Source organism: Babylonia areolata, chromosome 5 (genome assembly GCF_041734735.1).
Source record: "Babylonia areolata isolate BAREFJ2019XMU chromosome 5, ASM4173473v1, whole genome shotgun sequence".
NCBI lineage: Eukaryota > Metazoa > Mollusca > Gastropoda > Neogastropoda > Buccinidae > Babylonia > Babylonia areolata.
In genome coordinates this window covers 6,296,741-6,309,240 of record NC_134880.1, presented here as the reverse complement: position 1 = coordinate 6,309,240, position 12,500 = coordinate 6,296,741, and the positions used below count along the sequence as shown (strand labels likewise).

General features: G+C 43.4%; 1 protein-coding gene across 1 annotated transcript in view; it reads left to right on the top strand.

Moving 5' to 3' along the window:
• Positions 1 to 7,123: 7,123 nt before the first annotated feature.
• Positions 7,124 to 12,500, top strand: part of LOC143281890 (uncharacterized) — a 256,000-nt gene continuing 250,623 nt past the window's right edge. The window contains exon 1 of the mRNA XM_076587167.1: positions 7,124 to 7,392. The gene's annotated coding sequence lies outside the window, so the exon portion shown is untranslated. The remainder of the gene's footprint in view (positions 7,393 to 12,500) is intronic.

The following is a 12,500-nucleotide window of genomic DNA, read 5'->3' as shown; positions in this document are numbered from 1 at the left end:
TACTGGAGTGTGACATTCAGAATACAATCAACGTAGGGCCCCTGTACTCTGCGACAATCAAAGCAGAAAGCTCACGTTCCCACACGATCAATATGGAGCCCCACGCAGCCCCTCCCTCACACTCAAGCACAACTGACGTGGGACCCTTAGGGATCGCGTTCCGGCCAGACCTGCATGAAATCCTAAATCAATGAAGGGAGCCCTTCACACCCTACTGTGCTACTGGAATCAAACACGTAGCGCCATCTTATCCCGTCAATGTCTCTTCATTTTCTGCTTTAAATCAACGAAAGAGCCGACTTACTGGGGAGAACACCAGTTTTTCGATTGGTGATGAAAACAAGGGGAGAAACCCCCAGGTTGGTAAAGACTAAAATCTGCCGCATGACACCGATTGAGCCGAGTGCGTGCGCTCGGCCCGTCAATATGGCGGCTAAAACCACGCGTTGTGGATCAGCCGCGCGTGCGCACAGGAAGGCAAAAAGAGGAACAGGAAGCGCGAGTTAAGCCCCCTTGCTGTAATGAAATTTGGCTCGTCCTTTGTGGAATCAATAGGCCTGCAGCGTTCTTAACTCCCTTGGATGGAGTTGGGGAAAAGTCAAGTCTACTGTCCTATTAGAGAGAAAAAAAAAAAACTTGTTTGAAGGGCGTACAACTATTTAGGTCAGAGACGGGGGGAATTTTCTGGCCAGTAAGGGAAAAAAAAAAGTATACCGTGATAAAATGATGCTCACTATTCTAAAAGGCAGTCTAAAATTTTCACCGAATTTTATTTGTTCAACTTGTTTTACAAAAGAAAATCATTTACTTCTTTTTACGTTTCTTTACATGTCTGCAAGTGCACTGTAAACATAGCCTTAAAACACTTCAAATTCAGTTGTTTACGTGCCTACCAGCTAAAAAAAACACTTCAAATTCAAGTCCTTACGTGTCTACCAAAGCACTGTAAACGTAGCCTTAGAACAAGAGAGGCAAGGCCTTCAAGACTCACTTGTGATACACTTAAAAAAAACATCTAGTTGTTAAAATGTGTTCTGTATTTGTTATTATAAAGCTTCGGGTTAAAAGAAAAAGAAAAAAAAGTCCTAACGGCAGGTTCGAACTCCGCGTGTTCGGGTGAGAAGAAACTGTCTTATCCGATTACACTATCGTGGCTCCATAATTGACGTTAAAAAATATAGTATTTAAACATGCTTTTTTAAAGGGCGATAAATCGATTGCGGTATTCGCGGTGAGAACGCTGTTTAAATCATATTATTCTGGTGTATCTTGGGCATTCAAAAAATCTTTAAGGGCAATTAAAAATTCTTTTTACGTCCGCGGTAAAGGAGACGTGGCTATCGCCGCAATCACACTGCAACATTTAGCCGTTTTCTCTGGATCTAGATAGATGTACAAGTTTCAGTTAGTTACACCCGGTTGATACGGTCGATTCAATTTCTCTTTTATGTTCATTCTAGTTTGATAGTTTTAAAGTTGATATGAAAATTGAGTATTTTGTTAAACTAATAACATGTAGAGCCAAGTACAAGTACTTCTAAACGTCTTATGAAGTGAAAAGGACATCATTTTGAGAAAAGTCAAGACTGGAAATTTTTACGTTTCGTCAATTCAAGGGTATTAACTCACATGGTTTATTATTTTAAACTGTGAATTCTGACTGATTCTGTGGATATTTTTTTATGGCAGTTTGGGGCTTAATCCAGTAAGTGATGAGGCGTTCACAAATCTTTCTCTGAATAAATATTTAACGGTCTCCTTCTCCAACTTTCCATCACATGTTATCTTGCATTGTCGATTGAATATAGGATTGAACAACAACTTAAAGCAAAACGGTATCGTTCGCGTTCGCGAAGAATATGAGCACGCGCTTTGAATGTGTATAAATATGTGTACGCAATTGATTTTTACCGATGACCTTCAGGGCTCAGCCAATAGATCTATAAAGTCCACTCGTCGTATTGATTTTAGTATTTTCCGAAAAAGACCACTTGGGCGAATGAACATAGTGAAAGCCCTGTACACTGAGAGTAAAACACACAAGCTTTTTATGTATTGAGTATACATTCAAAATGTAATGTTTAAGATGAGAAAGATCAGTTTAAAGCAAATTAAATCCCCTAGCACTAATTACAGATTAATTTCCCTTTTTCACTATCTGCACCAAAACGTTTGCAAATAAATAGAACTTCCATGCTTAGCAAAAGAAGTTCCTGTTTGAACAAAAAAATGATAATAATGACTGCTCTTGTTTTTGTGTCAGAATATCAGATAAAAGTGCCAAGTTTTGAGAATAAAAAAATATAAATATAACAGTAAATGCAGTTTGCATATAATTGGCTTCTTTCTTATTTTTTGTGTGCCCATCCCAGAGGTGCAATATTGTTTTAAACAAGATGACTGGAAAGAACTGATTTTTTCCTATTTTTATGCCTAATTTGGTGTCAACTGACAAAGTATTTGCAGAGAAAATGGCAATGTTAAAGTTTACCACGGACACACAGACACACAGACACACAGACACAGACACAGACACAGACACACACACACACACACACACACACACACACACACACACACACACAGACAACCGAACACCGGGTTAAAACATAGACTCACTTTGTTTACACAAGTGAGTCAATCATTTCTTTACGTGCCTACTAGCTATAAAACACTTCAAATTCAAGTCCTTACATGTCTACCAATGCACTTGCCTTGAATACTTCAAATTCAGTTCTTTACGTGCCTACCAGTGCACTGTAAACGTAGCCTTAAAACACTTCGAATTCAAATACAGCCTTCACACAAAATGCACAGCATCATGAAGACAACAGAAAAAGGATCTTTCACGCACCCTTCCTACCCCCAAAACACATACATACATACATACGTACGTGCTCAGTTTCAGTTTCAGTTTCAGTAGCTCAAGGAGGCGTCACTGCGTTCGGACAAATCCATATACGCTACACCACATCTGCCAAGCAGATGCCTGACCAGCAGCGTAACCCGACGCGCTTAGTCAGGCCTTGAGGAAAAAAAACAAAACAAAAAAACCAAAACAAAAAAACCCAACAAAAACCAAATAGATGTAAAAGACGAGGAAGAGGAAAGTGAAGAAAGAAGTGGTGATATGTATGTAAATTCCTCTCTGTTGCTCTATAACTTTCTGTCTGTTTGTCTCTGTCTCACTCGTATACTAATTGTTGTGGTATCTGGTTATGTTTATTGTGTTTGTGTGTTGAACTCTGTTATCGCCCCCTGTTCTTATGGGTTATGGCCATTAATGACAAAATCATCTGAAATCTGTCTGTTTGTATGTCTGTCTGTGTCTCTTTGTCTGTGTTTTTTTTTTCTGTCTGTCTCCCTCTCTGTCTCTGTGTCTTTCGCTGTATGTCTCATTATTTCAGCCCCCCCCCTCTCTCTCTGTGCTCTCTTTTTCCGTGTCTCTCTCTCTGCCTCTCTCTCTCTCTCTTTCTCTCTCTGTCAAAAAGACAGTTTGATGAAACATAGTGCCAGGCTAACCAGTTCTGTCCATGGAACTTCACTCAGCGCTGCTCTTTGTTGTGTGGTTGCTTCAGGGAAACGTCGCCCACTGTTTTTTTGAGGTCAAAGACAGACTACATTCACTTACTCCATCAAACATTTCCTGTCAATTACATGTATCTCGGCTCTTTATGTTTTGATTCGTGGGGATGTTTACATGGAAATCGTCATTATCGCTTAAGTCACTATCATGGTTATCATCTCGATAGCACGATGTCTTTATCATCATCTTCAGATTTTCATCATTGTCACCTTCATCAATACCATCATCATTATCAGCAGTATCATCAGAGCAGCAAGAAGAAGAGGAAGAAGAAGAAGAAGAAGAAGAAGAAGAAGAAGAAGAAGAAGAAGAAGAAGAAGAAGAAGAAGACAACCACCACCACCACCACCACCAACAACGAACGTAAACGCCTCCAACAAGTGCTTATTTTCTGCAGACCATCAACACATGCAGTTACCCTCACTATCTCTTGATGATGGAAACACATCAATGTAACGAATGCTTTGACCCAATCACCATCTCTTGATGATGGAAACACATCAATGTAACGAATGCTTTGACCCAATCACCATCTCTTGATGATGGAAACACATCAATGTAACGAATGCTTTGACCCAATCACTATCTCTTGACGATGGAAACACATTAGTATAACGAATGCTTTGACCCAATCACTATCTCTTGACGGTGGAAACACATCAATGTAACGAATGTTTTGACCCAATCGCTATCTCTTGACGATGGAAACACATTAGTGTAACGGATGCTTTGACCCAATCACTATCTCTTGACGGTGGAAACACATCAATGTAACGAATACTTTGACCCAATCACTATCTCTTGATGATAAAACAATTAGTGTAAGGATTGCTTTGATGCCACTTAAATAATAAAAAAAAAGAAAAAAAAAACAACATACAAAAAACAGAAAAAAAAAGAAAAAAAAAAAGACAAAACCTGGACCTGAAGCAAATCACCAAAGTGTTGTGAGCTATGGTAACAGGTGGCCTGCCTTCAGACGAAGCCTACAACCCGACACAGGGTGTGAGAAAGATTTGAAGAGCACAATACCAGTGTACCAGACCGACCAGCCACAGTCTGATGGTCAGTGTCCAAGAGGCTGTAAATGAAGAACAACATCACTCAATGTTAGTGGAATGAGGGAGAGACTGATTACTCCACACTCACAAGCATCCATCCATCCATCAGTCCATACAGACAGACACACAGACAGAAATCATACAGACATACATTCATACAGAGAGACTGAAATACATACATACGTACAGACATGCATACATACATACATACATACAGACAGACAGACAGACAGACAGACAGACAGCCAGCCAGCCAGCCAGAAATACATACAACCAACCAGCCAGCCAGAAATACATATATGCATACAGCCAACTAGCCAGAAAGACCTACATACATACAGCCAGATAGCCAGAAATACATACATACATACATACATACATACGTACATACATACAGATAGACAACCAGAAATACATACATACATACATACAGCCGGACAGCCAGAAATACAAACATACATACAGCCAGAAAGACAGACAAACAGCCGGCAGTTTTCACATCCAAAGTGACAGCCACACCCATCCTTGTGTAACGACAACCAGCCCGCGCCCCCTCCCCCCCCCCCCGGCCCCCCACCCAGCTCCTACCCCCACTCTCCAGGCCCCCCCCCCCGCCCCCCAAACCCTACCCCTCTCGTCCACACACACTGGCTCAGCCTGCCTGGCCACGGACACAGCAGACGTCCCCTCACTCTGGCAGCGACTGTGAGAGAGGGCGGGAGGCGGTGTGGTGCCAGGCAGCAGTGTGTTGGGGTACCTCTCTGGGACTGAACACAGTGACACACACTTCACACATAATTCACATTGTTCACATACAGTGACACACACTTCACACATAATTCACATTGTTCACATACAGTGACACCCACTTCACACACACTTCACACACAGTTCACACACGGCCACCAAGGGCTGCAGTGCAGGACGGAGTGAAGTTTTCACCTGTGTCACACACTCTCTACCCGTGCTGTGGCTTCCGCCAATCGTCTTCCTCAGCTTGCGTGAGTTGACACAGTGAGTTGACAGAGGAGTGTCTGTTGGTCTGTTGGTTGTGTGAGTTGACACAGTGAGTTGACAGAGAAGTGTATGTTGGTCTGGAGGTTGTGTGAGTTGACACAGTGAGTTGACAGAGAAGTGTATGTTGGTCTGTTTGTTGTGTGAGTTGACACAGTGAGTTGACAGAGGAGTGTCTGTTGGTCTGTTTGTTGTGTGAGTTGACACAGTGAGTTGACAGAGGAGTGTCTGTTGGTCTGTTTGTTGTGTGAGTTGACACAGTGAGTTGACAAGAGAAGTGTATGTTGGTCTGGAGGTTGTGTGAGTTGACACAGTGAGTTGACAGAGAAGTGTATGTTGGTCTGTTGGTTGTGTGAGTTGACACAGTGAGTTGACAGAGAAGTGTATGTTGGTCTGGAGGTTGTGTGAGTTGACACAGTGAGTTGACAGAGAAGTGTATGTTGGTCTGTTGGTTGTGTGAGTTGACACAGTGAGTTGATACAAAAGTGTTTGTTGTGTCTGGAGGTCGCGTGAGTTGGTCTGGGGGTTGTGTTAGTTGATATGGAAGTGTTGGGTGGTTTTTAATTGCTTTAAAAAAAATCATATTGTTGTTGTTGTTGTAAATGTTGTGATTCGTTTTCATTTCAGTTTTTCTCACATGCCTTTTCTTCCTCGCCGTCATACATCTGTGTTTCCAGATTGTGTACTTCGTTCAAATGCCCCTTCTTCTTCTTCTTCTTTGTAGTAGTAGTAGTAGTAGTAGTAGTAGTAGTAGTAGTAGTAGAGGAAGAAGAAGTAGTAGTAGTAGTTATCATTATCGTCATCATCCTCTAGTACTAGTACAGTACAATTATTATTATTAGTAGCGGCACTAGGCGTTGTTGTTGTAATGGTGGTGGTGATATTGGTATTAATGGTAGTACTATCATTAGTAGCCTCGCATATGATCTACGAGAGAATGATAAAATCATGATAAAGTATCTATATAATTCTGAATCTTGTGCAGAGACAAATCAAATCACTTTCACAAGCATGTACAGCCCTGATTGAGAAGGATGAAAGACAACACTTACAATACATGTAAGAGGAAAACCAGAGAACCTGTAAACAAGTAAGGGAGGGCGGGGTCAGGGGTAGGAGGGGCGGAGGGTGGGGGTGGAGGGTGCAACTCCAAAGGCCAGACGCGGAAGAGAAGAGGGCAGAAATCTGACGGAACGAATTGAGGAGCTTAACTCAAGAATTGCTTTTCTTCAACGATACAACACTTAGCACACTGCTTGAATGATCACTTGAGGCTCACAGGTGGACGGACAGACAGACACACAGACAGACTGGCAGACAGTACTTTTCGCGCCCAAAAGTGGCACCCATGGCCTTCCTCATGTTGCATTATCTGACCCACTCCCCCCCCCCACTCTCTCCCCACACCCTTCCTGTCCACACACACTGGCTCAGCCTGCCTGGCCACGGACACAGCAGACGTCCCCTCACTCTGGCAGCGACTGTGAGAGAGGGCGGGAGGCGGTGTGGTGCCAGGCAGCAGTGTGTTGGGGTACCTCTCTGGGACTGAACACTGTGACAGTTCACACACTTCACACACACTTCTCACACACTTCTCACATAGCTCACACAGTTCACACAGTTCACACACAGCCACCAAGGGCTGCAGTGCAGGACGGAGTGAAGTTTTCACCTGTGTCACACACTCTCTACCCGTGCTGTGGCTTTCATCAATCATCTTCCTCAGCTTGTGTGAGTTGACACAGTGAGTTGACAGAGGAGTGTTTGTTGGTCATGGGATTGCGTGAGTTGACCTGGAAGTTGGTGTGTGTTGACACTGTGAGTTGACATAGAAGTGTATTTGGTCTGTTGGTTGTGTGAGTTGACCTGTATGTTGTGTGAGTTGACACAGTGAGTTGACAGAGGAGTGTTTGTTGGTCATGGGATTGTGTGAGTTGACCTGTAAGTTGTGTGTGTGTGTTGACACTGTGAGATGACATAGAAGTGTATGTTGGTCTGTTGGTTGTGTGAGTTGACACTGTGAGTTGTGTGCTTTGGTATATTGAGTTGACATAAAAGTGTTTGTTGGTCCGGAGTTCGTGTGAGCTGAAACAGAAGTGCAAACTGATGAATTTGGTTTGTTTCGTGCAGTGTCTTTGTTCCTTTGCTTCTTGGTGTCAATTGTTTTGTTGTTGAACTCTTTCATGTTCTTCTTCTTCAACCTTTGTTGTTGCCCCCCTGTTTCTCTCTATTTTCTGTCTTCTTGTCTTTCTTCTATTTCCTTCTTCTGCTCCTCTTCCCCACCCTTCTTCTTCAGCTGAAATTAACATAGGTGATAATAATGATGAAGGTGATGACAAGAACAAGAACAATAAAAACAATAACCACATAAAGAAGAACAAGAACAACAACATTTCAGTTTCTAGGAGGTGTCTCATCATGGGACTGGGGTATTCTACGCTACTCCATAACTGGTAAGAAAAAGAAAATGGAGAGGGAGGGGGAGGGGGCAGAGGATGTCTGACTTTCTCATAAACCCAACGCTTTGGTAAGTCCTTGCAAGACTATTCTATGTTTGTAAATCACCAACAGCAGCAGCAGCACCACCACCGCCACCGCCAACAGCAGCAACAACAACAAGACATTTTGAAAGTTCGCTCTTGTTGTCGCATGTTATTTAATCTTTCACTCTATAAAAAAAAAAAAAAAAAAAAAAAAAAAAAGTATATATATATATATATATATATATATATGTCTCCCGTCGGACCGACGGATGAGTAGGCAGGCAGGCTAATTTGTCGGTGTGTGTCCTCATATGGGAGAAGAGGTCGATTCTGGATGCGCAGCACTTCCCACAGGTGTTGCAAGGGAAAACATCTCCAGAAGTTGAGCCCTGCTTCCTTCGCTCACGCTTTCCTTAATGGCCAACGTTCTCTTGTTTTCAAATGCCTTTATGCCACTAGAGCACAGCATCCTCCAGCGAGAGCGGTGAAGGGCATCAGTTTCCCAGGAAGCGATGTCTATGTCATATTCTTTGAGGTTTGTCTTCAAGGTGTCCTTGAAGCGCTTGCAGGGTCTTCCAAGTTCGCGGTGGTCTACCTTCAGCTGGCCATACAAGAGCATCTTCGGGATCCTGCTGTCTGTCATGCGGACAACGTGTCCTGTCCAACGTAGCTGGCAATGGATCAGCAGGCTTTCGATGCTGGGCAGGCCGCTCCTCTCTAGGACCTGGAGGTTGGAGACCCTGTCTTGCCACTTTATGCCGAGGATCTTTCGTAGGCTTCTATGTGTTGTGTATTGACAGTTTTTGGTTGCTTTCACGTCGAACTTGGGTACGGTAAATTTCATTCATTCCTTCAATTAATCTTTCATTCAGTCTCTCATTTGTTCACCCATTAACTCACTCAGTACGGCCAGTCCTCTCTTCTCCTCTACACAGACCCCTCGGATGTCCAGTGGGTGTCTAAATGACCCAACCTTTAGCTTCCGTCGTCAGAATTGTTGTATTCTTTGTCAACATTCACCTCTTCAGTATAAGAGCCTTCCGCTTGCAATATTTTGATGATGGTAATTGGGGTGAAACGCTGTTAACGTCGTCTTTTTCGCCGTTCGTATGGAGAGAGTTAAACTGTTCATCCATTAACCCGTTCGTTCCCTCAGTCTGTTTGGCAGTGAACAGCCTCATCAGATCGCCATGCCTCTTGTCCTGTCTTTCATTTGGTCAGTGTCCTTTTCCATTCCTTCCTTTTCATTCTTTCTCTCTTTCTTTCTTCACGTTTTCGCTTCTTCCTGGTTTCTTTCTTTTAAAAAATCATTTGTTCATTCATCAGTTCGTCCTTTCCTCCCTTCTTTCTTTCCTTCTTTCTTTCTTTTCATCAGTCTGTTCACTTTGATGTTGTCTGTCTTCTCCCCTCTCTTTCTTTTCTGTCCTTCCTTTCTCTTTCTTTCTCGCTTAAGTGGCTTTTAGGCTGGATTCCATCGCAATGGACCATTTAAAGATAATGGGCATATTAGTGCACATTCCTGCTTCAAATTAATGTTTATTATGATTATCATTGTCGTTGTTATTATCAATATTGCCCTTGTTCTCGTGTCGTCATGATAAATTGTGTTGCCAGTGCTGCTTCTAATCTAGTTACAACCGTAAATTGTTTTGTTATTGCTTCTGCTTATTTAATTTCCACAACATTATCGTCATCACATCATCATCATCGTAATCATCATCATCGTCATCATGTACATCATAATAATAATAATCATCACCACCACCACCACCACCACCACCACCATCATCATCATGAACATAATCACCACCACCACCACCACAACCACCACCATCATCATCATCATAAACATAATCATAATCATCATCATCATCATCATTAGCGTTGTCGCCGTTGTTCCCGTTGCTGTTGTTTTCGTTATCGGCATCATCTTCATGTATGTGTGTGCATGATAGGTAGTTCGTAACACTGGAAATTTCTGTGACGAAATGTTAAAGCTAATGTTTTTTGTTTTTTTTACCTCAAATCAACAAGTACCACCACCACTGCTGGTGGTGGTGGTGTTGATGTCGCATTGTACTGATGAAATCATTCATCCACATGCGTGGAATGAGAAGACGACAAAACACACACACACACACACACACACACACACACACACACACACACACATGGTGGTGTTGATGTCGCATTGTACTTGCTGAGTACTGATGAAATCATTCATCCACATGCGTGGAATGAGAAGACGACAAAACACACACACACACACACACACACACACACACACACACACACACACACACACACACACACACACACACACACACACACACACACTCACTCACACACATACACAAACCCAACAAAAAACCGTCCCTCTTGGCAGCAATGAAGAAACGTGTTTGTGGAATCCTCTTCTCGTCAAATCAAATTTCCATCTCTAACCAACCCTTCTGTCTCATTTGATTTTGATTTGATTTCGTTTCTATTCTTTTTTTTCTCCCCCCCCCCCCCATTTTAACGTATCACATTCCATTTTTACTTCATTTTTTGTGTGTCTTGTGTTGACTTGACTTGCATGTTTCAAAGTTATTATCATTATTGTTGTTGTTGTTATTGATGTAGTTGTTATTGTTGTTGTCGTCGTTGTTGTTGCTGTCGTTGTTGTTGTTGTGTGTAGTGCGATTGGTACGACTTATACTGTCCCTCTGTCTCTGTCTGTTTGTCTGTCTGCCTACGTCCCCGTTTGACTGTGTGTTTGTCTGTCTGTCTGCCTGTCTACCCACCCACCTACCAACCTATCTACCTACCTACCTGTCTGTCTGTCTGTCTGCCTGTCTACCCACCTACCTACCTACCTGTCTGTCTGTCTGTCTGTCTGCGTGTCTACCCACCTACCTACCTACCCACCTACCTACCTACCTGTCTGTCTGTCTGTCTGCCTGTCTACCCACCTACCTACCTACCTGTCTGTCTGTCTGTCTGCCTGTCTGCCTGTCTACCCACCTACCTACCTACCCACCTACCTACCTACCTGTCTGTCTGTCTGTCTGCCTGCCTACCCACCTACCTACCTACCCACCTACCTACCTGTCTGTCTGTCTGCCTGCCTACCTATCTGTCCGCCTACCTGTCTGGTCTGTCTGCCTTCCTGACTACCTAACTACCTGTCTGTCTGCCTACCTGCCTGTCTATCTGCCTGCCTGCCTGTCTGCCTACCTAACTACCTGTCTGTCTCTCTGCCTGCCTGCCTACCTAACTACCTGTCTGTCTCTCTGCCTGCCTGCCTACCTAACTACCTGTCTGTCTCTCTGCCTGCCTGCCTACCTAACTACCTGTCTGTCTCTCTGCCTGCCTGCCTACCTAACTACCTGTCTGTCTCTCTGCCTGCCTGCCTACCTAACTACCTGTCTGTCTGCCTACCTGCCTTCCGGCCTATCTAACTACCTGTCTGTCTATCTGTCTGCCTGCCTGCCTACCTACCTATCTGTCTGTCTATCTGCCTGCCTATCTACCTACCTGTCTGTCTGTCTTTCTGTCTGCTTCACTGACTGTCTGTCTGCCTACCTACCTACCAGCCTACCTACTTATTTTTCTGTCTGACTGTCTGCATGTCTGTCTGCCTTTCTGTCTGTCTGTCTGTCTGTCTGCCTACCTACCTACCTATCTGTCTGTCTCTATGTCAGTCTGTCTAACTGTCCTCGACACTCCCTTCTGACCGCACTGTATCTGAGATTGGTAAAGAGCTGGAGTATCTGGAGACCTCTACCCCCCTCCGCCATCCCCCTCCCTATCCCCCCCCCGTCCTCCCCCACCCAGCCAAATATCAGAAAATGACACTCCGGGGGTAGTTCTACAATATCCGGGGTTTATCTTAATGGGGGGGAGTGGGGGATGGAGAGAAGTGAAACGTGTATTAATGGCAAAGCCAGCCTGAAATATCTGCAGACATATCTCAAAGCTGAGTTCAGCGTGGTCATTTTCTTTCAGGGGCTACGTTCGGACCATTCTGTTTGACGACTCACTCGCGAGCCAGAGTATCAAAATTTTATTTTAGTAGTTCCCCTTTTCGAAAAAAAAAAATCACCCCAAAACAAAAGCAAACAAACAAACAAACAAAAAGACCCAGTGACCCCCCCTCCCCCCCCACCGCCCCCACAATCCCCCAATTCTCTCTGTCAAAGGCTCAGGCCACTTTCGTCAAGAAAGCACTTATGATAAAAAAACAAACAAACAAACAAACAAACAAACACAAAAAAAACAACAACAAAAAAACAACAAAAAACAAAAAAAAAACAAAAACAAAAAAAAACCCCAACAATAACAACAACAACAAAAACCCCCAACAAAACAAAC